We start from the raw sequence: 22,568 nt of genomic DNA on the forward strand, positions 1-22,568 counted from the left end.
TACAGATGGTTAAATCAAAATGACTAAGGTACTAATTAAGTCACCTGTGCGCAAACAGGGATACCCCTATAACCTGGGCTGTTATTGTTTCTTGAGGATCTAGTTTGAGATGCACTGGTACAGAGATTAGTGCAATTGATTATGGTCTTATTTTCTTAGATCTTGTGATTGACATCATAAGCACCATTGCAAATAGAATTTTTATTTATGTCACTGAGCACTGTGACTTGTTCGGCGGTGCAGTGTTCAGCTAATGGTGGTATCACGGTAAGGTGGTCAGGAGGTATGACGTACTAATTTCGCTAATAAATTTCTTAGTGGTACACTGTACAAGCCCGTACCATCTTACTTTCACTACTGTTCATAGGGTAGGATAAGAATTAAGATATTATAACCATGACAACAGGCTATGGAAGAAAGAAAAAAAATTTAATATTAGAATTCTGTTATTTTGAACTGTAAATAACACATTACAGTGGATGGCTGCATTCAGCAAAAGACACCACTGTACAGTCTGCCTAATTGTAGTCACTAGAGACAGTCTTCATCAGAGCCGTAACTAGACTTTTTGGTGCCCTGTGCCAGAAAGAGCATTGGCGTCCCCCTCATTTTTCAAAGGGACATAATGCACCCAAGAAAGGGCCATGGCTTCATGGGGAAGGGCCAGGGAAGAGATAGGAGAGGCCAGGAGATGCTGGGGATGAAATAAGAGGAAGCTACAAGCAAGAATGATAATAAACAGAAATTTGACAGGCCCAAACAGTGCCCCCGATCTGTGGTGCCCTGTGCGATGGCACCGGCCGCACTACCCTAGCTATGGCCCTGGTCTTCATGCAGTTGCTACTATTTTGACTATCTCATTCCCAAGCTCACAGAACCAGGTAACTGTGCTACAGTAAATTAAGAATATCAAGATACATTATTTTCACTGTGCTCCACAGTTTCCGTATTTGTAAAAGAACTTTTCATTCTATTCATATCTGCACAATAAACAAGCCACGTCCACTTGTACAACAACACTAGTTGGAACTAGTGTTTATGCAAATGCATGATGGAATAATAGGAGATAAAAATACATGAATAATAATTCGTTTATATAATTATTATTTGCAAATTTTTTAACAGCTGGTTGAAATTAGAGATGAGCGGGTCCTGTTCCCCGAGAATCGGACCCACCCAAACTTCGGGATCCAGGCCGAGAACCAAGTCCGGTTTGGGTTTCCCCGCCAGACTCGGTTCTCAAAACGAGGCAAAACGTCATCCTCCCGCTGTCGGATTCTTGCAGGGTTTTGGATCCTATAAAGGTACCAGCGCTCGCCGCCATTTTCATTCTGGCTGTGTAGAATGGAGAGAAAGCTAGGGAGTGGCTGTGCTGTTGTTGTCCATAGCGGCTGTGCTGTTGCTGTGCATAGGGGCTGGCTGCTGTTGTCATAGTGGCTGGCTGCCGTTTTCTATAGCGGCTGGCTGTTGTTATCTATAGGAGCTGTGCTGCAGACAGAAGAGGGGGGCTTCAGTGGCTCCTGTGTCACTGCAGTCCATAAAGGGGTGCTGCTGTATTGTCCAGGGGCTGCTCTGTCCATCAGGGGTGCTCTTCACTTCCAGTGTGAAAAAAGTAAAATTAAAAAAAGGGTTTTTTTTCTGTGTGTGTGTGTGCATTAGCCACACTTATCAACAACGTGCTGCCTGTGTCGTTAATCAAGGGGCTGCTGCCTTGTTCAGGGGTGCTCTCCCTCCCCCCCCCCAAAGTGCAAAAATAAAAAATCTGAATACATTTTTTTTTCTGAGTGTGCGCATTAGCCACACTTATCAGCAACGTAGCTGTGCAGAGGTTCTGCCTGTGTCAATTTTCAAGGGGCTGCTGCCTTGTTCATGGGTGCGCCCCCCCAAGTGCAAAAAATGTAAATATTAATAAGTGGTTTTTTTTCTGTGTGTGTGCGAGTTAGCCACACTTATCAGCAATGTAACTGCGCCAGGGGTGCTGCCTGTGTCATTTATCAAGGGGCTGTTGCATCGTTCGGGGGTGCTCTCCCCCCCAGTGTAAAAAAATAATTAATAAAAGTGTTTTTTTTCTATGTGTGTGCGCGCGTTAGCCACACTTATCAGCAACGTAGCTGTGCAGGGGTGCTGCCTGTGTCATTTATCAAGGGGCTGCTGCCTCGTTCAGGGGTGCTCTCCCCCCGAGTGTAAAAAAAAACAAAACTGATACGGTCACCATTCAGAGGATGGTTGACGACTATTTTGTCCGTTTCACTACTGGCAGGAAAAAGAGACAATTTGGAGGCCCTTACACAAACTGGCCTTGCTTTATTTAAGTTGCCCATTGATAAAGCCGGAATATGTGACCGTACATATTCCTTCAGCAATTCACGAATATATGCATGCTTATGTCTTTCATTATTTTCATTGCAATTAAGAGTACATAGAAATGATTCAGAATATATATTAGTTGTAAGTTGCGGAGGACCGACATGTGTCGAATGGCCTCAGGCCTAGAGATGAGGTTTATCCTCTCTCTAAAGTAGGCAGGTGTGTGTCTGAAGCAACAGTTATTATTGTTTAATATTGTTTAATCTAAAAGGTATAAATGTTATTACAGAAATAGGTATAAATTAGAACAGATCAAAACCATTTCTTCTCTAGCAAGATAGAATAATGGGTTAGTTGAATATGAACAGACTAGGAGACAATAGGTCTCAGATCTGGCTAAACAAGGAGGGAGCTAATCAGGATAGCCTTGGCCTATAAGCGGTCACCAGTATTTTGAGAACATAGAAAGGAGATTATACGTTTTGTTATGATTAAAATATATAATCAGTGAAATGTTTAGTGCGCATGAATATTGAATTAATTAATTAATATTCACCATTTTATAATATGTTAGTAGCAGAGAGGAAAAAAGTATAAAAAATTGATCAAAAAGGGGAGGGGTGGGTCAGTCGGGTTGAGCAGGAGAGATCGAAGGTCGAGAGAGTCGCGGGATGCTGGGCTGTAAGTATAAACAGGGCTGGCTGTCACCTTGTGAGTCTAGGCTAGGCATTGCAAATAATCATTTTGTTACTGTTGCTGAACGTATGTTTTTTTATGTTGTATGTCTGCTTTGACAATAATACATGTATAATTAATTTGCTTTTAAGTAAAACATTGTCATTTATTTTAGAGTTGGTATTAGTGTGAATTATTTAATTTCTTCTTATAATAAGTAAGATTTATAAATAATATCCAAAACAAATCGCGCTATCAATTTATGGAGGCCCCAGCGAGATACACTTGTTGACGCCCGCCGTATCGGTGATTGAGAGAGAGTGCACGACAGTGAGTTATTTTGCTCATTAGATTATTTTTATTTTTAAAACGTGCAGTTTTTGTTTTTCTCACTCCTTCAGTCTTTGATATGGTGGTTAAGTTAATTGTGCTGTATTGATTGTTTTGGATTTGTTTTGTTTTGGTAGGATTTGTTTCTCAAAATAAGGGTTTTCTCCATTGTGTAGTTTGTATAAGAAAGTTTTGTATTTTGGAGAAATGGTGTTAGGAGGAGGGATTCTCCCCTCCTTTTCTTGTCTGGGCATTGTGCCCAATAGATAGAAAAAGTAAATGGTATTTGCTGAGGTTTTTTTTTCCTTTCCTGTGCACTGAAATATGTTAAGGATAAAATAAAGATGATTTTTAAATTTGCAAGTTAAGTGATTTTCTTGGCATATTTGTTAGTTGATATATCGATTTCTGAAATTATTATTAGATTGATGTTTTTTTTAGAAGTTTTATTGATATCTTCTATTTTCTTTTTCTACTCTGAGAAAATTTTTTTTTGCGCAAACCAGTTTTTGTTTTTGTTTCCTTCTTCGTTTTTCTTCCTTCCCTGCTCTGTATGAAAGAGTGACGTATGATTGGTTGAATGACGTATGTTTGGATAATTGGCTGACCTTCACAGCAGCAGGTTCTGGTAAGAAGCCCACCTGAGTATCGCTTACGGCTTCCGCTTGGAGCTGGGGTTAGATTAGTGTCTTGTGTCAAAACAAAACAAAACTATAAATCCTAATAATATGACTATTCCCCAGAAGTGAACTGTTAGATCTGATTCAACTGATTCAATTGATGATTATTACTGATATTCTCATCCTTCCTGCAACTAATCTCACTATCATTAGCAGGTTCAATGTGTCCTGGATACCTTGTGTTTATCTAACCATTTATTGTTTGTGAGGACTTTACAGTTTCCGGATGTTGTCACAGAAATTCTACATCATGTGCAGCATCATTCACAGCTAAGAAATTGTGCAGTTATTTGTGTTTCCAGATATAATATAGTATCCTATGTGTTGTTGAAGGTGACAGAGGTACACATTTTACAGGGAAGGTAGTACAAGCAATATGTCAATATATGGGTTTATAAAAAAGCAAAATTGAATGTGTAAACACTAACATTAAGTACAAGTTAGCTAAGGTGGGTGTGGGGACTGCCATGAGTTGACTGGGGCTTTTACCTCTGGTTTTGTATAGCATTCACACCACTCCAAAGCAGCCACTTAACCTTTGCCTTATTAGCTATCTTTTTTTTTTTGGAAAACTGCCTATCCTTATTGTAAGTCCAGCAACAGACTTGTCACTGTTATATGATTTAACTATGGACTATGTTATACAATTCTCACAGCATCTGATGAAAAGCAAGGAAAGCTTATGAAGAGACTCCCAGAAGAACCTTGTCATGGAGTCCAGTCTCGAGACTATGTAATGGTGAGAAATTTCTTATGTTCTGATTGTCTCATAGATTGATGGCAAGGCCTGTTCCAGGTTCTGCTAACAACCTAGATGTGGCTGAAAAGGACAATTGGTTTCACAAAATCTCATTGCAAGAAGGTTGCCGACCCGGCGGTGAGGTCAGTTAAAGCCAAAGAAGATGCAGATAAAGACATTGACTGTGATTTAAATCTAATAAACTTATTTGATGATGGGCCTGATCAAAGTCACAGTTCAGGCCAAGATAAGGTTCATAGAATCGGGGACATTATTAGTAGTGTTCTGCGGGTTGTGAACAAAGAAAAAGAAAGATGGCTATTGGTGATCAAGTCTCTGTGTATCCATTGCTTGGGAAAGTTTTTTTTTTTTCCATTTTTAAATTTTTTTTTTTTTATAGTGAATAGGAGCTGACAAGGACTGGTGACTGATGATGAAGGTGTGGAGAGTTATCCTAAGGGTACTGCTGGGGTCATATTGTAGACTCCTCTCCTATTTTAAAACTCATGATCATAAGGGATATGGTTTTAATCACATTAAGAGTCATAAAAGACGCACACACTCATTTTACTCCTGATATTCCCAGGTATAGGTACGCATCAGAGGATGGTCAAAAGACCAAGGTGAAAAATTCTTAATAACTCATATATAAAAATAATTAAAATGTTTGAAAAAGAAATACATTACAGGTAAATAAGGTCTCATACTGGTACTAGGCGCAAGATACATCTGATGAAGTATCGGAAAAAAAGAGCCACTACTGTAAGGCAAAGGTGTGAAGGGTTGTCTCACAATTCCAAGGTGTATATGTAAATACTGTGGTTTAAATTCAGAAAAGGGGTATACAATGGTGCAAAGACAGCATCTCTATACAACTGACACTTCTTCCCTGGACACTTATTATGAGCTTATAGAAAGAACAATAAAGTTGATTGTTGGGTATGTAGTCACCATGTCATTCAGGGAATGTTGTGCTAATGTTTATTTCATTACACTCAAATCAAACAACACTTCACTCACTATGTGGAACTCACACACTTGAACCTTATAATGTCACAGGTTCCCTACGTTTAAAATTAACAAGGTTTCCAAGGTATGATCAGGACATCATGTCTATTAACAAAATGGTACAGGAGCTGAAGGTATTTATTTGTGAACCAGTGTCTGTAACACAATCTTACAAGGAGGATCTTACTGAATTAAACTTGTTTGGGGATCTTTTAGAAATTATTAAATACACAAAACCTAATAAAAAAAATTATATGTGAGTGCAGTAATAAACTGTGTAATAACAGAAGGAATGTTGGGGTACAATAAAACATACAGTCATTATATCGCAGAATGGAACAAGCAAGAAGAAAGCGTGGATGAAAAGGGTGCCCGTTGTAATGTTCCTTATAATGCTTTTTCTAACACATTGTCTAATAAACCATGACACTACCAAAGGGGTTATATTATATGTGTGGGCATAAGTCTTATAAATGGTTACCGGTGAATTCTTTTGAAATCGGTCTTATAAGAACAATGCTACTTTATGCAAAGGTAATACAACAGAAAAATCTAAAAGAAACATATGAAATAATTACTGAGTAAGAATGGTAAATGGAAATACAAATGGTATATGGAAAAGTACAAGCACTGTCCCAAAGTTATAAGGTTGGTTTAGGATTTAGTAACATAACAACATTTGGTACATAGGGAATTAATAAACAATATCGCTGACATTGTGGTAAGAGAGTTTGAAGCAATAAAACACTGAATTAAAATGCAGCACACACTATCTTACAGCTGCAACTTTGGATATTGTGTCACATTACAAACAGTATATGAGTTAAAGTGTTGTACATACTTCACAAATTCTTATGAAGAAATAAAATAAAAGTTAAATGAATTTACTAGGGTTAAAAATGAATTATAAACAAGATGGTACGATTCTCGACAGTTGGTTCACCTGGTTGAACCCCAGCACGTGGTTCGCATGGGTTGAAAATTGGTTTAGCGGCATTATGCAGGCAATGGGAAGACTAATATTTTTTGTCATGATGATGTTGTTGATTTTCTATATATTAGTGAAATGCTTCAAGAAGATTTTCCAATGCATTAAGAAGAAATTTGATGATGCAATCTATGAGAGATATGAACTTTCTTCAGAGATATGAACTTTTTTCGGAGTTATGACCCCTCAAATATCATGAGGATGGAACTGATAAAGCCGGAATATGGGACCGTACATATTCCTTCAGCAATTCACGAAAATATGCATGCTTATGTCTTTCATTATTTTCATTGCCATTAAGAGTACATAGAAATGATTCAGAATATATATTAGTTGTAAGTTGCGGAGGACCGACATGTGTCGAATGGCCTCAGGCCTAGAGATGAGGTTTATCCTCTCTCTAAAGTAGGCAGGTGTGTGTCTGAAGCAACAGTTATTATTGTTTAATATTGTTTAATCTAAAAGGTATAAATGTTATTACAGAAATAGGTATAAATTAGAACTGATCAAAACCATTTCTTCTCTAGCAAGATAGAATAATGGGTTAGAATATGAACAGACTAGGAGACAATAGGTCTCAGATCTGGCTAAACAAGGAGGGAGCTAATCAGGATAGCCTTGGCCTAAAAGCGGTCACCAGTATTTTGAGAACATAGAAAGAAGATTATACGTTTTGTTATTATTAAAATATATGATCAGTGAAATGTTTAGTGCGCATGAATATTGAATTAATTAATTCATATTCACCATTTTATAATATGTTAGTAGCAGAGAGGAAAAATGTATAAAAGATTGATCAAAAAGGGGAGGGGTCGGTCAGTCGGGTTGAGCAGGAGAGATCGTAGGTCGAGAGAGTTGCGGGGCGCTGGGCTGTAAGTATAAACAGGGCTGGCTGTCACCTTGTGAGTCTAGGCTAGGCATTGCAAATAATCATTTTGTTACTGTTGCTGAACGTATGTTTTTTTATGTTGTACGTCTGCTTTGACAATAATACATGTATAATTAATTTGCTTTTAAGTAAAACATTGTCATTTATTTTAGAGTTGGTATTGGTGTGAATTATTTAATTTCTTCATATAATAAGTAAGGTTTATAAATAATATCCAAAACACATCGCGCTATCACCACCCTCCAGTGTGTACTCCGAAAGAGTTTTCAGCGCAGCCAGGAACCTTATCAGCGATCAATGTAGGAGGTTACTTCCCCAAAATGTGGAAAAGATGATGTTCAGTAAAATGAATTGCAAGTTCCACGAGGAAGACTTTTACCAGCAATTCACTCAACAAAATACAGAGGCGCCTGTAATGGTGGATTCCAGCGGGGACTAATTAATATTGTGTGAAGAAGATGGGGATGATGATGACGATGACATCTGATCCATCTTACCTATATTGTAAAGCCAGTTTGTGTATGGAGATCATTGCCGCCAATGCCCACTGTGCATTGGCAGCTTGTTTTGTGGGTGCCCAAACAAACTAATAATTTCAGTCACAAGTGTCAGTCCCTGTTGCTGAACTGATTGGTTTGTTAAATTGTGCATGTCCTGTATACTTAAGGGTGGGTGGGAGGGCCCGAGGACAATTCCATCTTGCACCTCTTTTCTTTGCATTATGTACTGTTTGGGGAATTGCTGCCTGATATTTGTAATTTTATAGTTTCTGAAACTGCCATCCTGTCGACCACTGCAGTGCCACTGCAGTGCCATGTTCAAAGCTGAACTGCCACATGTTAGTGCCGTCCACTGCTGTCAATTAGCTGAGTCAGCCAGCTAGTTGGATGCAACCTAGAAATGACTGGAAATATATGTTATTGAGGTTAATATTACTGTAGAAAAAAAATCCAGATCCAAAACCAAAACCAATACCAAAACACACAAGGGTGGTTTTGCCAAAACCAAATCCAGACCCAAAACACGAGGTAGATACAGAACCAAAAACAAAACCAAAACATGGGGGTCCGCGCACATATCTAGTTGAAATATTGTAAAATAAACCAGGCAACAAGATTTTGTTATCAGCTGAAGTCAACTTATGGACCCATGTTATTAGCGAAGATCTCACATGGTAGAGGGATGACTGAGACCAATAACAGTTCCTACAATCACTGCTGCACAGCATTCCACGTAAATAAATAAAAAAGTTATAAAAGTCACACCCTCATTTCTAGCCTCTATGAAGAACATATACGTTACCAAAAAGAAAAAATTAAAAGATTAAAAAAACAACAGAAAACAAAACACATTATATGAACTATGTATTGATATACAGTTATATATTAACATTTATATGTACAGTATATAGATTTTTAATAACAGGCTGCTTGTTTAGGCCCCATTAGGGCCTAACCAAATTTTTAGGGTACAATAGTTTTTCTGGGGAGCGCCCAGTTTCTTCAATTTAATATTGCTCACTTTCCACTTTTACCTTCTATATCCTATTCTATTTGAAGAGTTTCGACAATTCTAAATTAATTGTATTGCTGTCTGAAGTACACCCAATAATATTATTACATTAAACAATACAGTTGTAAAATAAAATTTAATTTCTGATTTAACAATTTTTGAAAAAACTTTTTGAAAAAACTTTTCAGATAGTACATAACACTTTTCACATAGTACATATAAAAGTCCCCATTCCAAGATGAGAGTTTCACTTATAACATTGCCCTCACAAGGGCTAACTTGTTAACAACCAATCGGATTCATTTTGGACAACAATATTAACCAATGCATTTCATTGGCACACAACTTCTTCAGGGGTGTCCAGGAAAATTTGTACAGTAGCACCTCTAATAGATGGTGTAGTCAACCTGAATCGGCTGTGGGTGCGCTACCACGATATCCCAGTGAAGCCAAATGTAAAATTATATGGTCAAAACCTTCATATAAAGGGGCCTCGGATGTGGTGTCTCACATTTGGGCAAAACAAACTTAAAAACTTATTTAAATGTGGACCAAGAACAGCAAAATGTTGCAGACAGCCACCAGAGTATTTAGATATATAGCACCAGCATATGTGGTACCCAGTAAAGGTGAGGATATAAATGGTGTGAAGCAGTTGTAATCTGGAGTTACCATTGTAGTGGAACCACCTTCTGACTTCTTCCTTCAGTGGCAACTCTTGGCTCGGGCCACACCCTGTCAGAGAGGCCAGGACCTCACTGTTCCCCAACTCAATGACCAACATTGTTAATATATAAAATACTCTATTTATCTTCCATTCAGGAATACAATCCTTTGCGTTATCACCTACTTATATATCAACCTCGATATACAGCAAATATGCAGTCTACTATAGAGGAATTATTATCTACAAGACACATTAAGCCAGCATGAATAACAGCTTTTTATATTTTATACTACTTACACCTAATGTTACCAAATAATCTATACAATAATGAAATGGGTCATGAATTGCTGACTTAATTCTTCTTATGACCAACTGCTAAAATCTTAACCTAATGAGATATTTTTATCTATTTTCCTATTTGACAACTGCTTTATAGTAGGGGTGTGCACCGGCCACTTTTCGTGTTTTGTGTTTTGGTTTTGCATCTGGATCTTTCTTCGTGTTTTGGATCTGGATTGGTTTTGCCAAAACCACCCTTACGTGTTTTGGGTTCTGGGTTTTGTGTTTTGGATCTGTATTTTTTTGGAAAAAAGCATAAAAACAGGTAAAATCACAGAATTTGTGGGTTTTTCTGTTCCTATGTTATTATTAACCTCAATAACATTAAATTCCACTAATTTCCAGTCTATTCTTAACACCTCACACCTCACAATATTGTTTTTAGGCCAAAAGGTTGCACCGAGGTAGCTAGATGACTATGCTAAGCGACACAAGTGGGCGGCACAAACACGTGGCCCATCTAGGAGTGACACTGCAGTGGCAGACAGGATGGCAGTATGAAAAACTAGGCCCCAAACAGTACATAATGCAAAGAAAAAAAAAGAGGTGCAAGATGGAATTGTCCTTGGGACCTCCCACCCACCCTTATGTTGTATAAACAGGACATGCACACTTTAACAAACCAATCATTTCAGCACTAGGGTCTGCCACACGACTGTGGCTGAAATGATTGGTTCATTTGGGCCCCCACAAAACAAGCTGGCAATTAATCTGTCCCTGCACAAACTGGCTCAACAGAGGCAAGATGTCGTCCTCATCCACCGATTCCTCACCCTCTTCAGTGTTATGTACATCCTCATCCTCACAGAGTATTAATTCGTCCCCGCTGGAATCCACCACCACAGGTCCCTCTGTACTTTCTGGAGGCTGGTCTCCCTGGAAGAATTGATAATTAATTTTGATGAACATCATCTTCTCCACATTTTGTGGAAGTAACCTCCTACGCCTTTCGCTGACAAGGTTCCCGGCTGCACTAAACACTCTTTCGGAGTACACACTGGTGGGAGGGCAACTTAGGTAAAATAGAGCCTGTTTGTACCGGGGTCTCCAAATTGCCTCTTTTTCCTGCCAGTACAGGTACGGACTGTCTGACATGCCTACTTGGATGCTGTCACCAATGTAATCCTCCACCATTCTGTCAATGGTGACAGTATCATATGCAATGACAGTAGACATGTCAGAAATTGTTGGCAGGTCCTTCAGTCCGAACCAGATGTCCAAACTTGGGCCTATCTGCCCTGCATCACCGCTAGCGGGTTGCTTAGGATACCTAAGGTGTTTCCTGGCAGCCCCAGTTGTGGGAGAAAATGAAGAAGGAGCTGTTGACATGTCACGTTCCACTTCATCTGACAGTGTTTTCACCAGCAGGTCTTTGCACATCTGTAGGCATGTGTCAGCCGGAAAGAGAGACACCATGTAGGCTTTAAACCTAGGATCGAGCACGGTAGCCAAAATGTAGTGGTCTGATTTCAATAGATTGACCACCCTCGAATCCCAGCAAAGTAAATAAAGAGCTTCCTCCACAAGTCCCACTTACTGAGCGGAATCGCTCCATCTTAGCTCCTCCTTCACTTTCTCCAGCTGCTTCTGCAAAAGCCTGATGAGGGGAATGACCTGACTCAAGCTCAGTGTCTGAAATGACTTCACGTGTGGCAAGTTCGAAGGGCTGGAGAACCTTGCACAACATGGAAATCATTCTCCACTGCCCTTGAGTCAAGTGCATACCCCTCCTTTGCCTATGTCATAGGTGGATGTATAGGCTTGAATGGCCTTTTGCTGCTCCTCCATCCTCTGAAGCATATAGAGGGTTGAGTTCCACAGCATCACAACCTCTTGCTTCAGGTGATGGCAGGGCAGGTTCTAGAGTGTTTGCTGGTGCTCCAGTCTTCGGCACATAGTCACTGAATGGCGAAACTGGCCAGACATTTTTCAGGCCACCCAAAGTGTCTCCTGCACGCCCCTGTCATTTTTCAGAAAATTCAGCACCACCAAATTTATTGTGTGAGCAAAACATGGGACGTGCTGGAATTTGCCCAGATGTAATGCCCGGCCAATATTGGTGGCGTTGTCAGATATCACAAATCCCCAGGAGAGTCTAAGTGGGGTAAGCCATTGGGCAATGATTTCCCTCAGTTTCTCTAAGAGGTTGTCGGTGGTGTGCCTCTTACTGAAACCGGTGATACACAGCATAGCCTGCCTTGGAATGAGCTGGCGTTTCTGAGATGCTACTACTGGTGACGCTGCTGTTGTTGCTGCATAAGGCATTACATGTACCCAGTGGGCTGTCACAGTCATATAGTCCTTAGTCTGCCCTGTTCCACTTGTCCACATGTCCGTGGTTAAGTGGACATTGGGTACAACCACATTTTTTAGGACACCGAGGATACTTTTTCTGATGTCTCTGTACATTCTCGGTATCGCCTGCCTAGTGAAGTGGAATCTAGATAGGATTTGGTACCAGGGACACACTACCTCCATCAATTGTCTAAATCCCACTGCACTAATGGCGTATACCGGACACACGTCTAACATCAACATAGCTGTCAAGGTCTCAGTTATCCGCTTTGCTTCAGGATGACTGCTGTCGTACTTCATCCTCCTCGCTAAGGACTGTTGGAGGGTCAATTGCTTAGTAAAAGAAGTAGCGGTGTTCCTACTTCCTCTCTGGGATGTTGAATGACTCCCAGCTACAACAGCAGCAGTGGCAGCAGTTGACGTAGCAATGCAGGATCTTCCCGAGGAGTCCCGGAGAGGAGAGTCAGTCATGCCAGTGACTACTTCCGATCCTGACTGAGTAGGAAATTGACGAGGAGGGAGATGATGGTGTGGTTTCCAGGTGTTTGGATACAACAGGAAAAAGGGATTTAGGTATCCCTGGACTGCTTTTCTGAACTTGACAGTAACTTTTTATGAACGTGCTGCAGGTATAAGGGAGGATGTTCCTAGGTGGTTAATGCCCCTACCCCTACTTATTCCACCTTTACATATGGTACATATGGCAAGACAGTTGTTGTCCGGATTTGGATAGAAATATTTCCAGACCAAAGAGTGGAATGTTTGGTCTTCTGCCCAGGCATGAACGTGTTGGACTTTTTCATCCCACGGACAACAACTGTCTCCCCCGGTGCCTGATTTAAACAAACCACCTCACCATCAGAATCCTCCTCGTCAACTTCCTCCTCAGCGCCAGTTGCACCAATATCCTCATCCTGTTGTACTTCAACAGTGACATCTTTAATTTGAATATCAGCAAGTGGACTGTGGGTGCTCCTTCCAGCACTTGCAGAGGGCATGCAAATGGTGGAAAGAGCCACCTCTTCCCGTCCAGTTTTGGGAAGGTCAGGCATCGCAACCGTCGCCACACTTGGACTCTCCATGGGGATTTGTGATATCTTCTTAGAATTAGAAAGCACAGTTCTTTGCTGTGCTTTTGCCAGCTTAACTCGTTTGATTTTTTATAGCGGAGGAGGGCTTCCATCGTCATGTGAAACTGAACCACTAGTCATGAACATAGGGGAGGACCTTATCCATTCCGTGCCACTCAGTGTCATAAATGGCATATTGGCAAGTTTACGTTTCTTCTCAGACGATTTAAATTAATTTTTTAAAGGTCATTTTCCTGAACTTTGCCATTTGGGATTTTATATGCCCTCTACTATGACATTGGGCATCAGCCTTGGCAGACAACGTTGATTGCATTTCAGCATCTACTGTATGTCATGACTAGTGGCAGCAGCTTCAGCACTAGGAGGAAGTGGTTCTTGATCTTTCCCTATTTTATTTTTATCGGACAAATTTTTGTCCTCCAGTTATGTGATATTGATGCACACACACAAACACAGAAAAATATATATATATTTTTTTCAGGCACTTTGGGGTTACACCACCCTTCAACAGATGAGCCAGCCGGCCCTTTACTTATGACACAGGCGCACGCTTGGCGCTACTTTGTTGTTGCACGTGCGGCTACAGCGCACACAAGTCACAAACACAGAAAATATATATAGATTTTTTTTTTCAGGCACTTTGGAGTTACACCACCCGTCAACAGATGAGCCAGCCAGCCCTTTACTTACGACACAGGCGCACGCTTGGCGTTACTTTGTTGATGCACTTTGGGCTAAAGCGCACACAAGTCACAAACACAGAAAAAGATTTTTAAATTTTTTTTGGAGCGTGCTTTGGGGGTTACACCACCCTTCAACAGATGAGCCAGCCGGCCCTTTACTTATGACACTGGTGCACGCTTGGCGCTACTTTGTTGATGCATGTGCGGCTACAGTGCACACAAGTCACAAACACAGAAAATTTTTTTTTTTTTGGAGCGCACCTTGAGGGTTACATCAGCCTTCAACAGATGAGCCAGCCGGCCCTTTACTTATGACACAGGTGCACGCTTGGCGCTACTTTGTTGATGCACGTGCGGCTACAGCGCACACAAGTCACAAACAGAAATGTTTTTTTTCTTTTCAGGCACTTTGGGGTTACACCACCCTTCAACAGACGAGCCAGCCGGCCCATTACTTATGACACAGGCGCACGCTTGGCGCAACTTTGTTGATGCACGTGCGGCTACAGCGCACATAAACAGAAAAAAAAATTTTTTTGCACTTGGGGGGAGCACCCCTGATGGACAGAGCACTCCCTGGACAACACTACAGCACCCCTTTAGGACTACAGCCTTTATGGGACACTGCACAACACAGCCCAGCCAGCCCCTATGGACTTTGGAGTGGACACAGCCCCTCATGTAGACCTCTCTCTTTGTTACACTTGATAGCCACCAGGTGCTCCGGATGTCCACCTATTGTGAAACACCTCACTCCCCGGCTGGGTCCTCACTGCTCTGCCCTGCCCTGCCCCAACAACTGCTGCACCAACTGCCCCATCACTCAGTTCAATGTCTATACATTAAGACACTATATCACCCAAAGAGAGATATACATTAGCATTATTACAGTGGGATTGATTAGTATCATGTATTACATGCAGGTGAGAGCTCTGTGTATACTTCCTCTTGTACTATATTGATAATTAAATAGTGACTGGACATCTCTAACACACAGCAGCTCCAGACACAGGGTTAGTCTTTAAGCCATGCATATTTCACACCTTTTCATTAATTATATCACCCTAAATAAACAGTGTTATCAACAGTCAGGCCCGGCAACAGGGGGGGTACTAAGGGAACACCCATACCGGGCCCTGAGGTCCAGACCGGAACCATAGCCACCACCGCCCAGCCTCAGCTCCCTTGTAGCCTGGCCCAGGCACTGCTGGGCTCTTCCAGGTGGCTCAGCTGCGGCCTGGGCCAGGCATGACCTTTACATCTGCAACGTGGTGGCATGACGTCATTAATCACGTTGCTGCATGTATTCCCTGCCCGGGCAGAAGTGGATGGATCCCCGGCCAGCTATCAGTTGGTAAGTAGTTCAGGCTGCTTTTAGGGCTGGGGGCGGAAGGTGATGGGCTGGACGCAGAGGAAGGTGATGGTGCCTGGTGATGGAGGAAGGTGAAGGAGGCTGGGGGCAGAGGAAGGTGATGGGGGCTGGAGCAGAAGGTGACAGTGGCTGGAAGCAGAGGAAGATGATGGTGCCTGGTGATTGAAGAAGGTGGTGGCTAGGGGCAGAGGAAGGTGATGGGTGCTGGGCAGAAGGTGACAGTGGCTGGATGCAGAGGAAGGTGATGGAGTAGAAGGTGACAGAGGTTGGAAGCAGAGGAAAGTGATGGTGCCTGGGGATGGAGGAAGGTGAAGGGGCAGAGGAAGATGAAGGGGGTTGGGGCAGAGAAAGGTGATGCAGGCTGGGGACTGAGGATGGGGTCTGGGGACAGAGAAAGGTGATGGGGATTCTGGGCTTAGGATGGTGATGGAGGCTGGGGGCAAAAGGTGACAGGGGCTGGAAGCTGAGGAAAGTGATGGTGCCTGGGGATGGAGGAAGGTGAAGGGGAAGAGGAAAATGAAGGGGGTTGTGGGCAGAGAAAGGTGATGCGGGCTGGGGACTGAGGATGGGGTCTGGGGACAAAGAAAGGTGATGGGGATTCTGGGCTTAGGATGGTGATGGAGGCTGGGGGCAAAAGGTGACAGGGGCTGGAAGCAGAGGAAAGTGATGGTGCCTGGGGACGGAGGAAGGTGAAGGGGCAGAGGAAGATGAAGGAGGCTGATGGTGATGAGAGGCTGAATTTGAGGAAGGTGAGGAGGGTCTGATGACTGAGGATGGCTGGCTGCAGACACCATCCCTCCTACCCCTGAGGCATCCACAGCCAGACATCAAGAAGACCAGAGATGCAAGAGATGGCAGACAAGAACTACAGCCTGCAACATCAGTGACAGAGAGACAGTGTGGTAAGCGTATATTTACTTTATTTAAAGGCTGGTTTATCTTTCAGTTAACATTATCATGCTTCACATATCACACATGCAGGGGAGGGATGTGCGGGATCGGGGGTGGTAGTGAGAAGGCGGGGCCCCTAAAGACATCAGTGTACTGGGCCCCGAGATTTCTGTTACAGGCCCTGTCAACAGTTCATATACAGGAACAACATTAATGACAGTAAATACAATATTATTAACAGTGCCTTATACAGGCATATAGGGCATTACCTACATGGTTATACATATATTCCATAGTGTTTTACAAAACAATAATAAAATTGAAATGAAATGGTCAGTAGCAGACAGACAAGAGATCTTAGAGGGCACTTCTCACAAGCTAATAATCTATAGGGGAATAGGAATTCATACATGAGGATTAATGCTACATAATTGCTACATACAGTATGCAAATGTCTACATTATGAAAATATCGCTAGGGTTACAGTCCTGTGGGGAATAATCACAAGAATAACCAGAACAGCATTGCTGACAAACAATTGCACACTTGCTAATACAAAGGATACTACTGCAATAGCAGAGTAATGTAATTATCACAAGAAATGTGAAACGCCGACTATAAAGCTAAGCACACTATAAAGTTAAGTCTAGAAAAACTCTGGGCAGAGTAATATGCAAAACAAAGTCAGATAACAGAACTGAGTAGGTATTTCTATACCACAGGACTCTCTATACCAGCATTTTTCAACTGCTGTGCCGCGGCACACTAGTGTGCTGCGAGAGGTTCCCAAGTGTGCCGCGATCCCAAGTTCCCAAGTGTGCTGCGATCATCACCGCAATATCAGACTTAGGCAGCGCTGGGATTTTCTGGGTGACCCAATAGCAATCCAACAGGTAACCTATGACTCATAGGTCACGCATATAACATCGCCTTCCCACCCGCCCAGTGCTATTCCTTGCTCCGAGTTCTCACTGCTCTGTGATAGAGAAAGATAGGCTCTCTGGAACTTCCCCTGCATAAACTCCTGCCACTGAGGGAGGGAGAGGAAAACTGAGCTCCTTCAAAGTAGGGATGTGCAGGCTCGGATAGGTTCGAGTTTGCACGTGGAGTTCGGATTTTTCCCTCCAAAAAAACGGAACTCAGAACGAGGCAAAACGTCATCTTACATGGACGAACATCATCATTCCTGGTCTTTTGTCCAGGAATGATGATGTTCGTCCATGTAAGATGACGTTTTGCCTCGTTCTGAGTTCCGTTTTTTTGGAGGGAAAAATCCGAACTCCACGTGCAAACTCGAACCTATCCGAGCCTGCACATCCCTACTTCAAAGTAAGGGGCCAGTGTATTTTTATTTTAGTTTATTACTGTGGGGGACAATGTGTGTGTAATTACTATGGGAGCCAATGTGTTTATTTTATTACTGTGGTGCCAATGTGTGTAATTACTGTGAGGGCCAATGTTTGTAATTACTGTGGGGGCCAATGTGTGTTATTAATGTGGGGGACTATTTGTGTAAGTACTGTGGGGGTCAATGTGTGTTATTACTAGAGATGAGCGGGTTCGGTTCCCAGAGAACCGAACCCACCTGAATTTAGCATATCTGAGTCGGATCCAAGCAGGCTCGGAGGTTCCCGCCTTACTCGGTTCTCGAAACCGAGGCAAAACCATAGAGACGGAAATTTCGCGGTTCGCGAGCTTTCATCTCTATGATCAATGTAATATATAGGGACCACATGACAGACACCATTTCATTCCGTATGTGGACACTGAACAGGGAGGGTAGGTAGTGTAGACCTGGGAGAGGTGCTGGTGCTATCTGCTGTGTCCTGGGCTGGTGCTGATCCATTCTGGTCTCTGGTAACGGTGCTGTCACTATCACTGTGTTGTCTGCTGATCCATTCTGGTCACGGTGCTGTCACTGTCACTGTGCTGTCTGCTGATACATCAGGGCTGTCTGCTGTGTCCTGGGCTTGTGCTGTGTTCATCGCTGGGCCCAAGTTCTGGACTCAAAAAAAAAAAGTAAAAAAAATTTAAATCAAAGTGTTTTTATTATATTTTTCTGTGTGTGCTCATGGGTGTTCAATCAAAAAAAAAACAATACAAGTGTCTTATATAGTTATATTTTTTTCTTCTATATGTGCATGGGTGTTAGGCTTAACCACATTAGCGCACAAGATCCAGCGACTCCAGTCGTGCTCAATCAAAAAAAAAACAATTAAAGTTTTTATATATTTTTTTCTTCTGTGTGCTCGTGGGTGTTAGGCTGAACCACAGTAGCACACAAGATCCAGCGACTCCAGTCATGCTCAATCAAAAAAAACCAATACAAGTGTCTTATATATTTTTTTCTTCTGTGTGTGCGTGTGTGGGTGTTAGGCTTAACAACATTAGTGCACTAGATCCAGCGACTCCAGTCATGCTCAATCAAAAAAAAAAACAATTAAAGTGTCTTATATATTTTTTTCTTCTGTGTGTGTGTGGGTATTAGGCTGAACCACAGTAGCACACAAGATCCAGTGACTCCAGTCATGCTCAATCAAAAAACAAAACAATTAAAGTGTCATATTTTTTTCTTCTGTGTGCTCATGGGTGTTAGGCTTAACCACAGTAGCGCACAAGATCCAGCGACTCCAGTCATGCTCAATCAAAAAAAAAACAATTAAAGTGTCATATTTTTTTCTTCTATGTGCTCGTGGGTGTTAGGCTTAACCGCAGTAGAGCACAAGAGCCAGCCAGCAATGAAAGTTGCAACCTTGTGCTGCCCGACTATAGTCGTGCTCCAAAACAAACTCTGGGGCCAAGTTCTTCTGGAGCTGCCAAAAAATAAAAATCATCATTTGGCTTTTTTTCTAATATTTTTGTGTGTGTGCGCACGACTGCATGTGTGACTCTTGAAACCACACCTTGGCTACACTATTGGTGATTGTGATACTGCCTCTAGACTGCAGAAAAAATATGGAGGGCTGTCACATGACAGGAGAGCAAGGCCAAGAACCACATGTTGTAGCTGCCACCAGCAGTGCAAGGCCATCAACTTCCTCGACCTCTAGGAAGGCCCATGCCCCAGGGCTTAAGTCACGCCATCAATATGGTAAAGCAAGTTTTACTGAACTTATGAAAACATTTTTTAAAGGATATTTCCCTTTAGATAAACAAAAAATTGGCAATATGCCATTCACTACACAAAGTGGCAAGAAAAGGATAAGGGCTTGGCCTTCTTTCTTTATGAAGACTGCTGATTCTGATTGCCCTTCTGCTTGTAGTAGTAGTGGTGGTGGTCCAATTAAAAATGTGAAAGTTGTTAAGACAGCTCCATAAAAACCAACTGTGTGCCCTGAGAAATCGAAATCACAAATCCCCGAGGAGAGTGCAAGTGTGTCTGCGGTTGCCATGTGTGAGCCCGACTTAAACACTAGTGTACTGGAGGATCCTCCAAGTTCCAACATTTATGTGCCCTCTGTAAATGTGGGGAAGGGCAGTCAACATCTTGCACATGTAGTCAGTGAGGATGCTTCTGTGGAATTGCATATGGAAGAGGATGATATTTTGGTGGATGAAGGCGCTAAGGATGATGAGGATGTTGATGATGAAGATGTTGGTGATGAGGATGTTGATGCCGAGGATGTCCTTTGTGTAAGTAAGGCAACAGCTGTTACCCATGGTTTGAAAAAGACAAAGCCCATTGTTGTCATGCCGGGACAAAACACAAAAAAATCTACTTCTCATGTGTGGAATTATTTCCATCCCGATCCGGACAACAGTTGTCAAGCCATATGTGTCCGTTGCCATGCAAGAGGGAGTAGAGGGAGGGACCTAAACCACCTAGGAACCTCCTCTTTGTTACATCACTTGGCACGCATTCATCAAATATCAAAGTGTATTTCGCCAAGTTCCAAAACTCAAAACAGAACAAGTCCAGTGTCACCTACCTGCTCCCTCTCTGTGAGATCCAAGCTCCTTCGATCTCCACCATCAACACCTGCATCATCAACATCCTCATTCGTCATCGGGAGTAGTCCTGCTGCATCCAATGTTGGTATTCGAAGCATGATTGACTCCTCTCCTATCCGTGATTCCTCAGAAGGACCCTTGATGACTACACCTGTTGCTGCTGCTGCTGCTGTTGTCATCAGTGGATCTTCATCCCAGAAGGGGACCAGGAGGAAGACTACTTGTAGCGTATCCTTCAAGGGCAAACAAGTATGACAGCAATCACACAGTTGCACAGCGGATTACTGACGGCATAACAGCTGTGCTGGTATTAGATGTGCGTCCAGTATCCATCATTACTGCAGTGGGTTTTCAACAGTTAATTCAGGTCCTGTGTTCTCACTACCAGATCCCTTCTAGATTTCACTTCGCCAGAAGAGCAATTCCAAATCTGTACAAGGACATTGAAAAAAACCTTATTAATGTCCTCAGAAATGCCGTTGTACCCACTGTCCACTTGACCACTGATATGTGGACAAGTGGGTCAGGGCAAACTAAGGATTACATGACTGTGACAGCCCACTGGGTAGGTGTATTGTCTACAACAGCAACAGCAGCAACATCTACCAAAAGACAGCTGATACAGAGGCAGGCTACTCTTTGTATAACTGGTTTCACTAAGAGGCATACCGCTGAGAAACTCTTAGAAAAACTCAGGGAAATCATTGCTTAATGGCTTACGCCAATTGGACTCTCCTCAGGATTTGTGATTTCGGACAATGCATCCAATATTGGGAGAGCATTACATCTGGGCGAATTCCAACACATCCCATGTTTTGCTCACACAATTAATTTGGTGGTGCAACGTTTTTAAAAAACTGACACTGTCGTGCAGGAGATGCTCTCGGTGGCCCGCAAAATATCCGGACATTTTAGACATTCGGCGACCGCTTGTCGAAGATTGCATGACCAGCAGGTACAGTTAAATTTGTCCTTCCATCAGCTGAAGCAAGAGGTAGTAACTCGGTGGAATTCTACCCTCTATATGCTTCAGCGGATGGAGGAACAGCAAAATTGCCATCCAGGCCTATACAACGGACTATGATATAGGCAAAGGAGAGGGAATGCACCTTACTCGAGCGCAGTGGAGAATAATTTCCGTGTTGTGCAAGGTTCTCAAACCCTTTGAACTTGCCACACATGAAGTTAGTTCAGACACTGCCAGCTTGAGTCAGGTCATTCCCCTAATCAGACTTTTGCAAAAACAGCTGGAGAAACTGAAGGAGGAGCTGAAATGGAGTGATTGCACAAAGTATGTCAGACTGGTGGATCAAGCCCTTGATTCACTTCACCAGGATCCAAGAGTCGTCAATCTATTGAAATCTGAAAAATATATTTTGGCCACCATTCTGGATCCTAGGTTTAAGTCCTACCTTGTTAGTTTTTTTCCAACAGACCAAAATCTAAAACTATGCAAAGAGCTGTTGGTCAAAAAATTGTCAGCTGCAGCCGCATGTGAACACCTTCATCTCCTCCTTCAGTTTCAATAGCTGCAAGGAAAAAACAAAATTTTCCTTACAGAATGCCTGCTGGTCATGCAGATCAGGCACCAAAAAATTACATCTGGTTGGGCCTGAGAGAACTGCCTACTAGTGACATGTCTTCTACCGTGACTATTTGTGATACGGTCTCCATTCACAGAATGGTGGAGGACTATTTCAGAGATAACATTCTAATAGACATGTTAAACCCTTGGTGGCTAACCTTGACACTCCAGATGTTGTGGAACTACATATCCCAGCATGCACTGCTACCATTTTGCTATTAGGGCATGCTAAAACTGTGGCAAGGCATGTTGGGATATGTAGTTCCACAACATCTGGAGTGTCAAGGTTAGCCACCACTGTGTTAAACAGTCCCTTTCAGTACTGGCAGGAAAAAGAGGCAATTTGGAGTCCAATACACAAACTGGCTTTGCATTACTTAAGTTGCCCACCCTCCAGTGTGTACTCCGAAAGAGTTTTCAGTGCAGCTGGCAACCTTGTCAGTGATCGGCGTAGGAGGTTACTTCCTCAAAATGTGGAAAAGATGAGGTTCAATAAAATGAATTACAAATTGCATGAGGAAGACCTCTACCAACAATTACATCAAAAAATTACAGAAGCGCCTATG

At 42.3% G+C, this 22,568-nt stretch overlaps 1 protein-coding gene across 1 annotated transcript in view; it reads right to left on the reverse strand.

Annotated features, from left to right (window-relative positions):
* LOC148514738 (amine sulfotransferase-like) overlaps nucleotides 1–22,568 on the reverse strand; it is a 97,184-nt gene that overhangs the window by 35,479 nt on the left and 39,137 nt on the right. The gene's annotated exons all lie outside the window — the stretch shown is intronic.

The sequence above is a fragment of the Taudactylus pleione genome, unplaced genomic scaffold (genome assembly GCF_031769625.1).
Source record: "Taudactylus pleione unplaced genomic scaffold, aTauple2 ptg000259l, whole genome shotgun sequence".
Classification (NCBI taxonomy): Eukaryota; Metazoa; Chordata; class Amphibia; order Anura; family Myobatrachidae; genus Taudactylus; species Taudactylus pleione.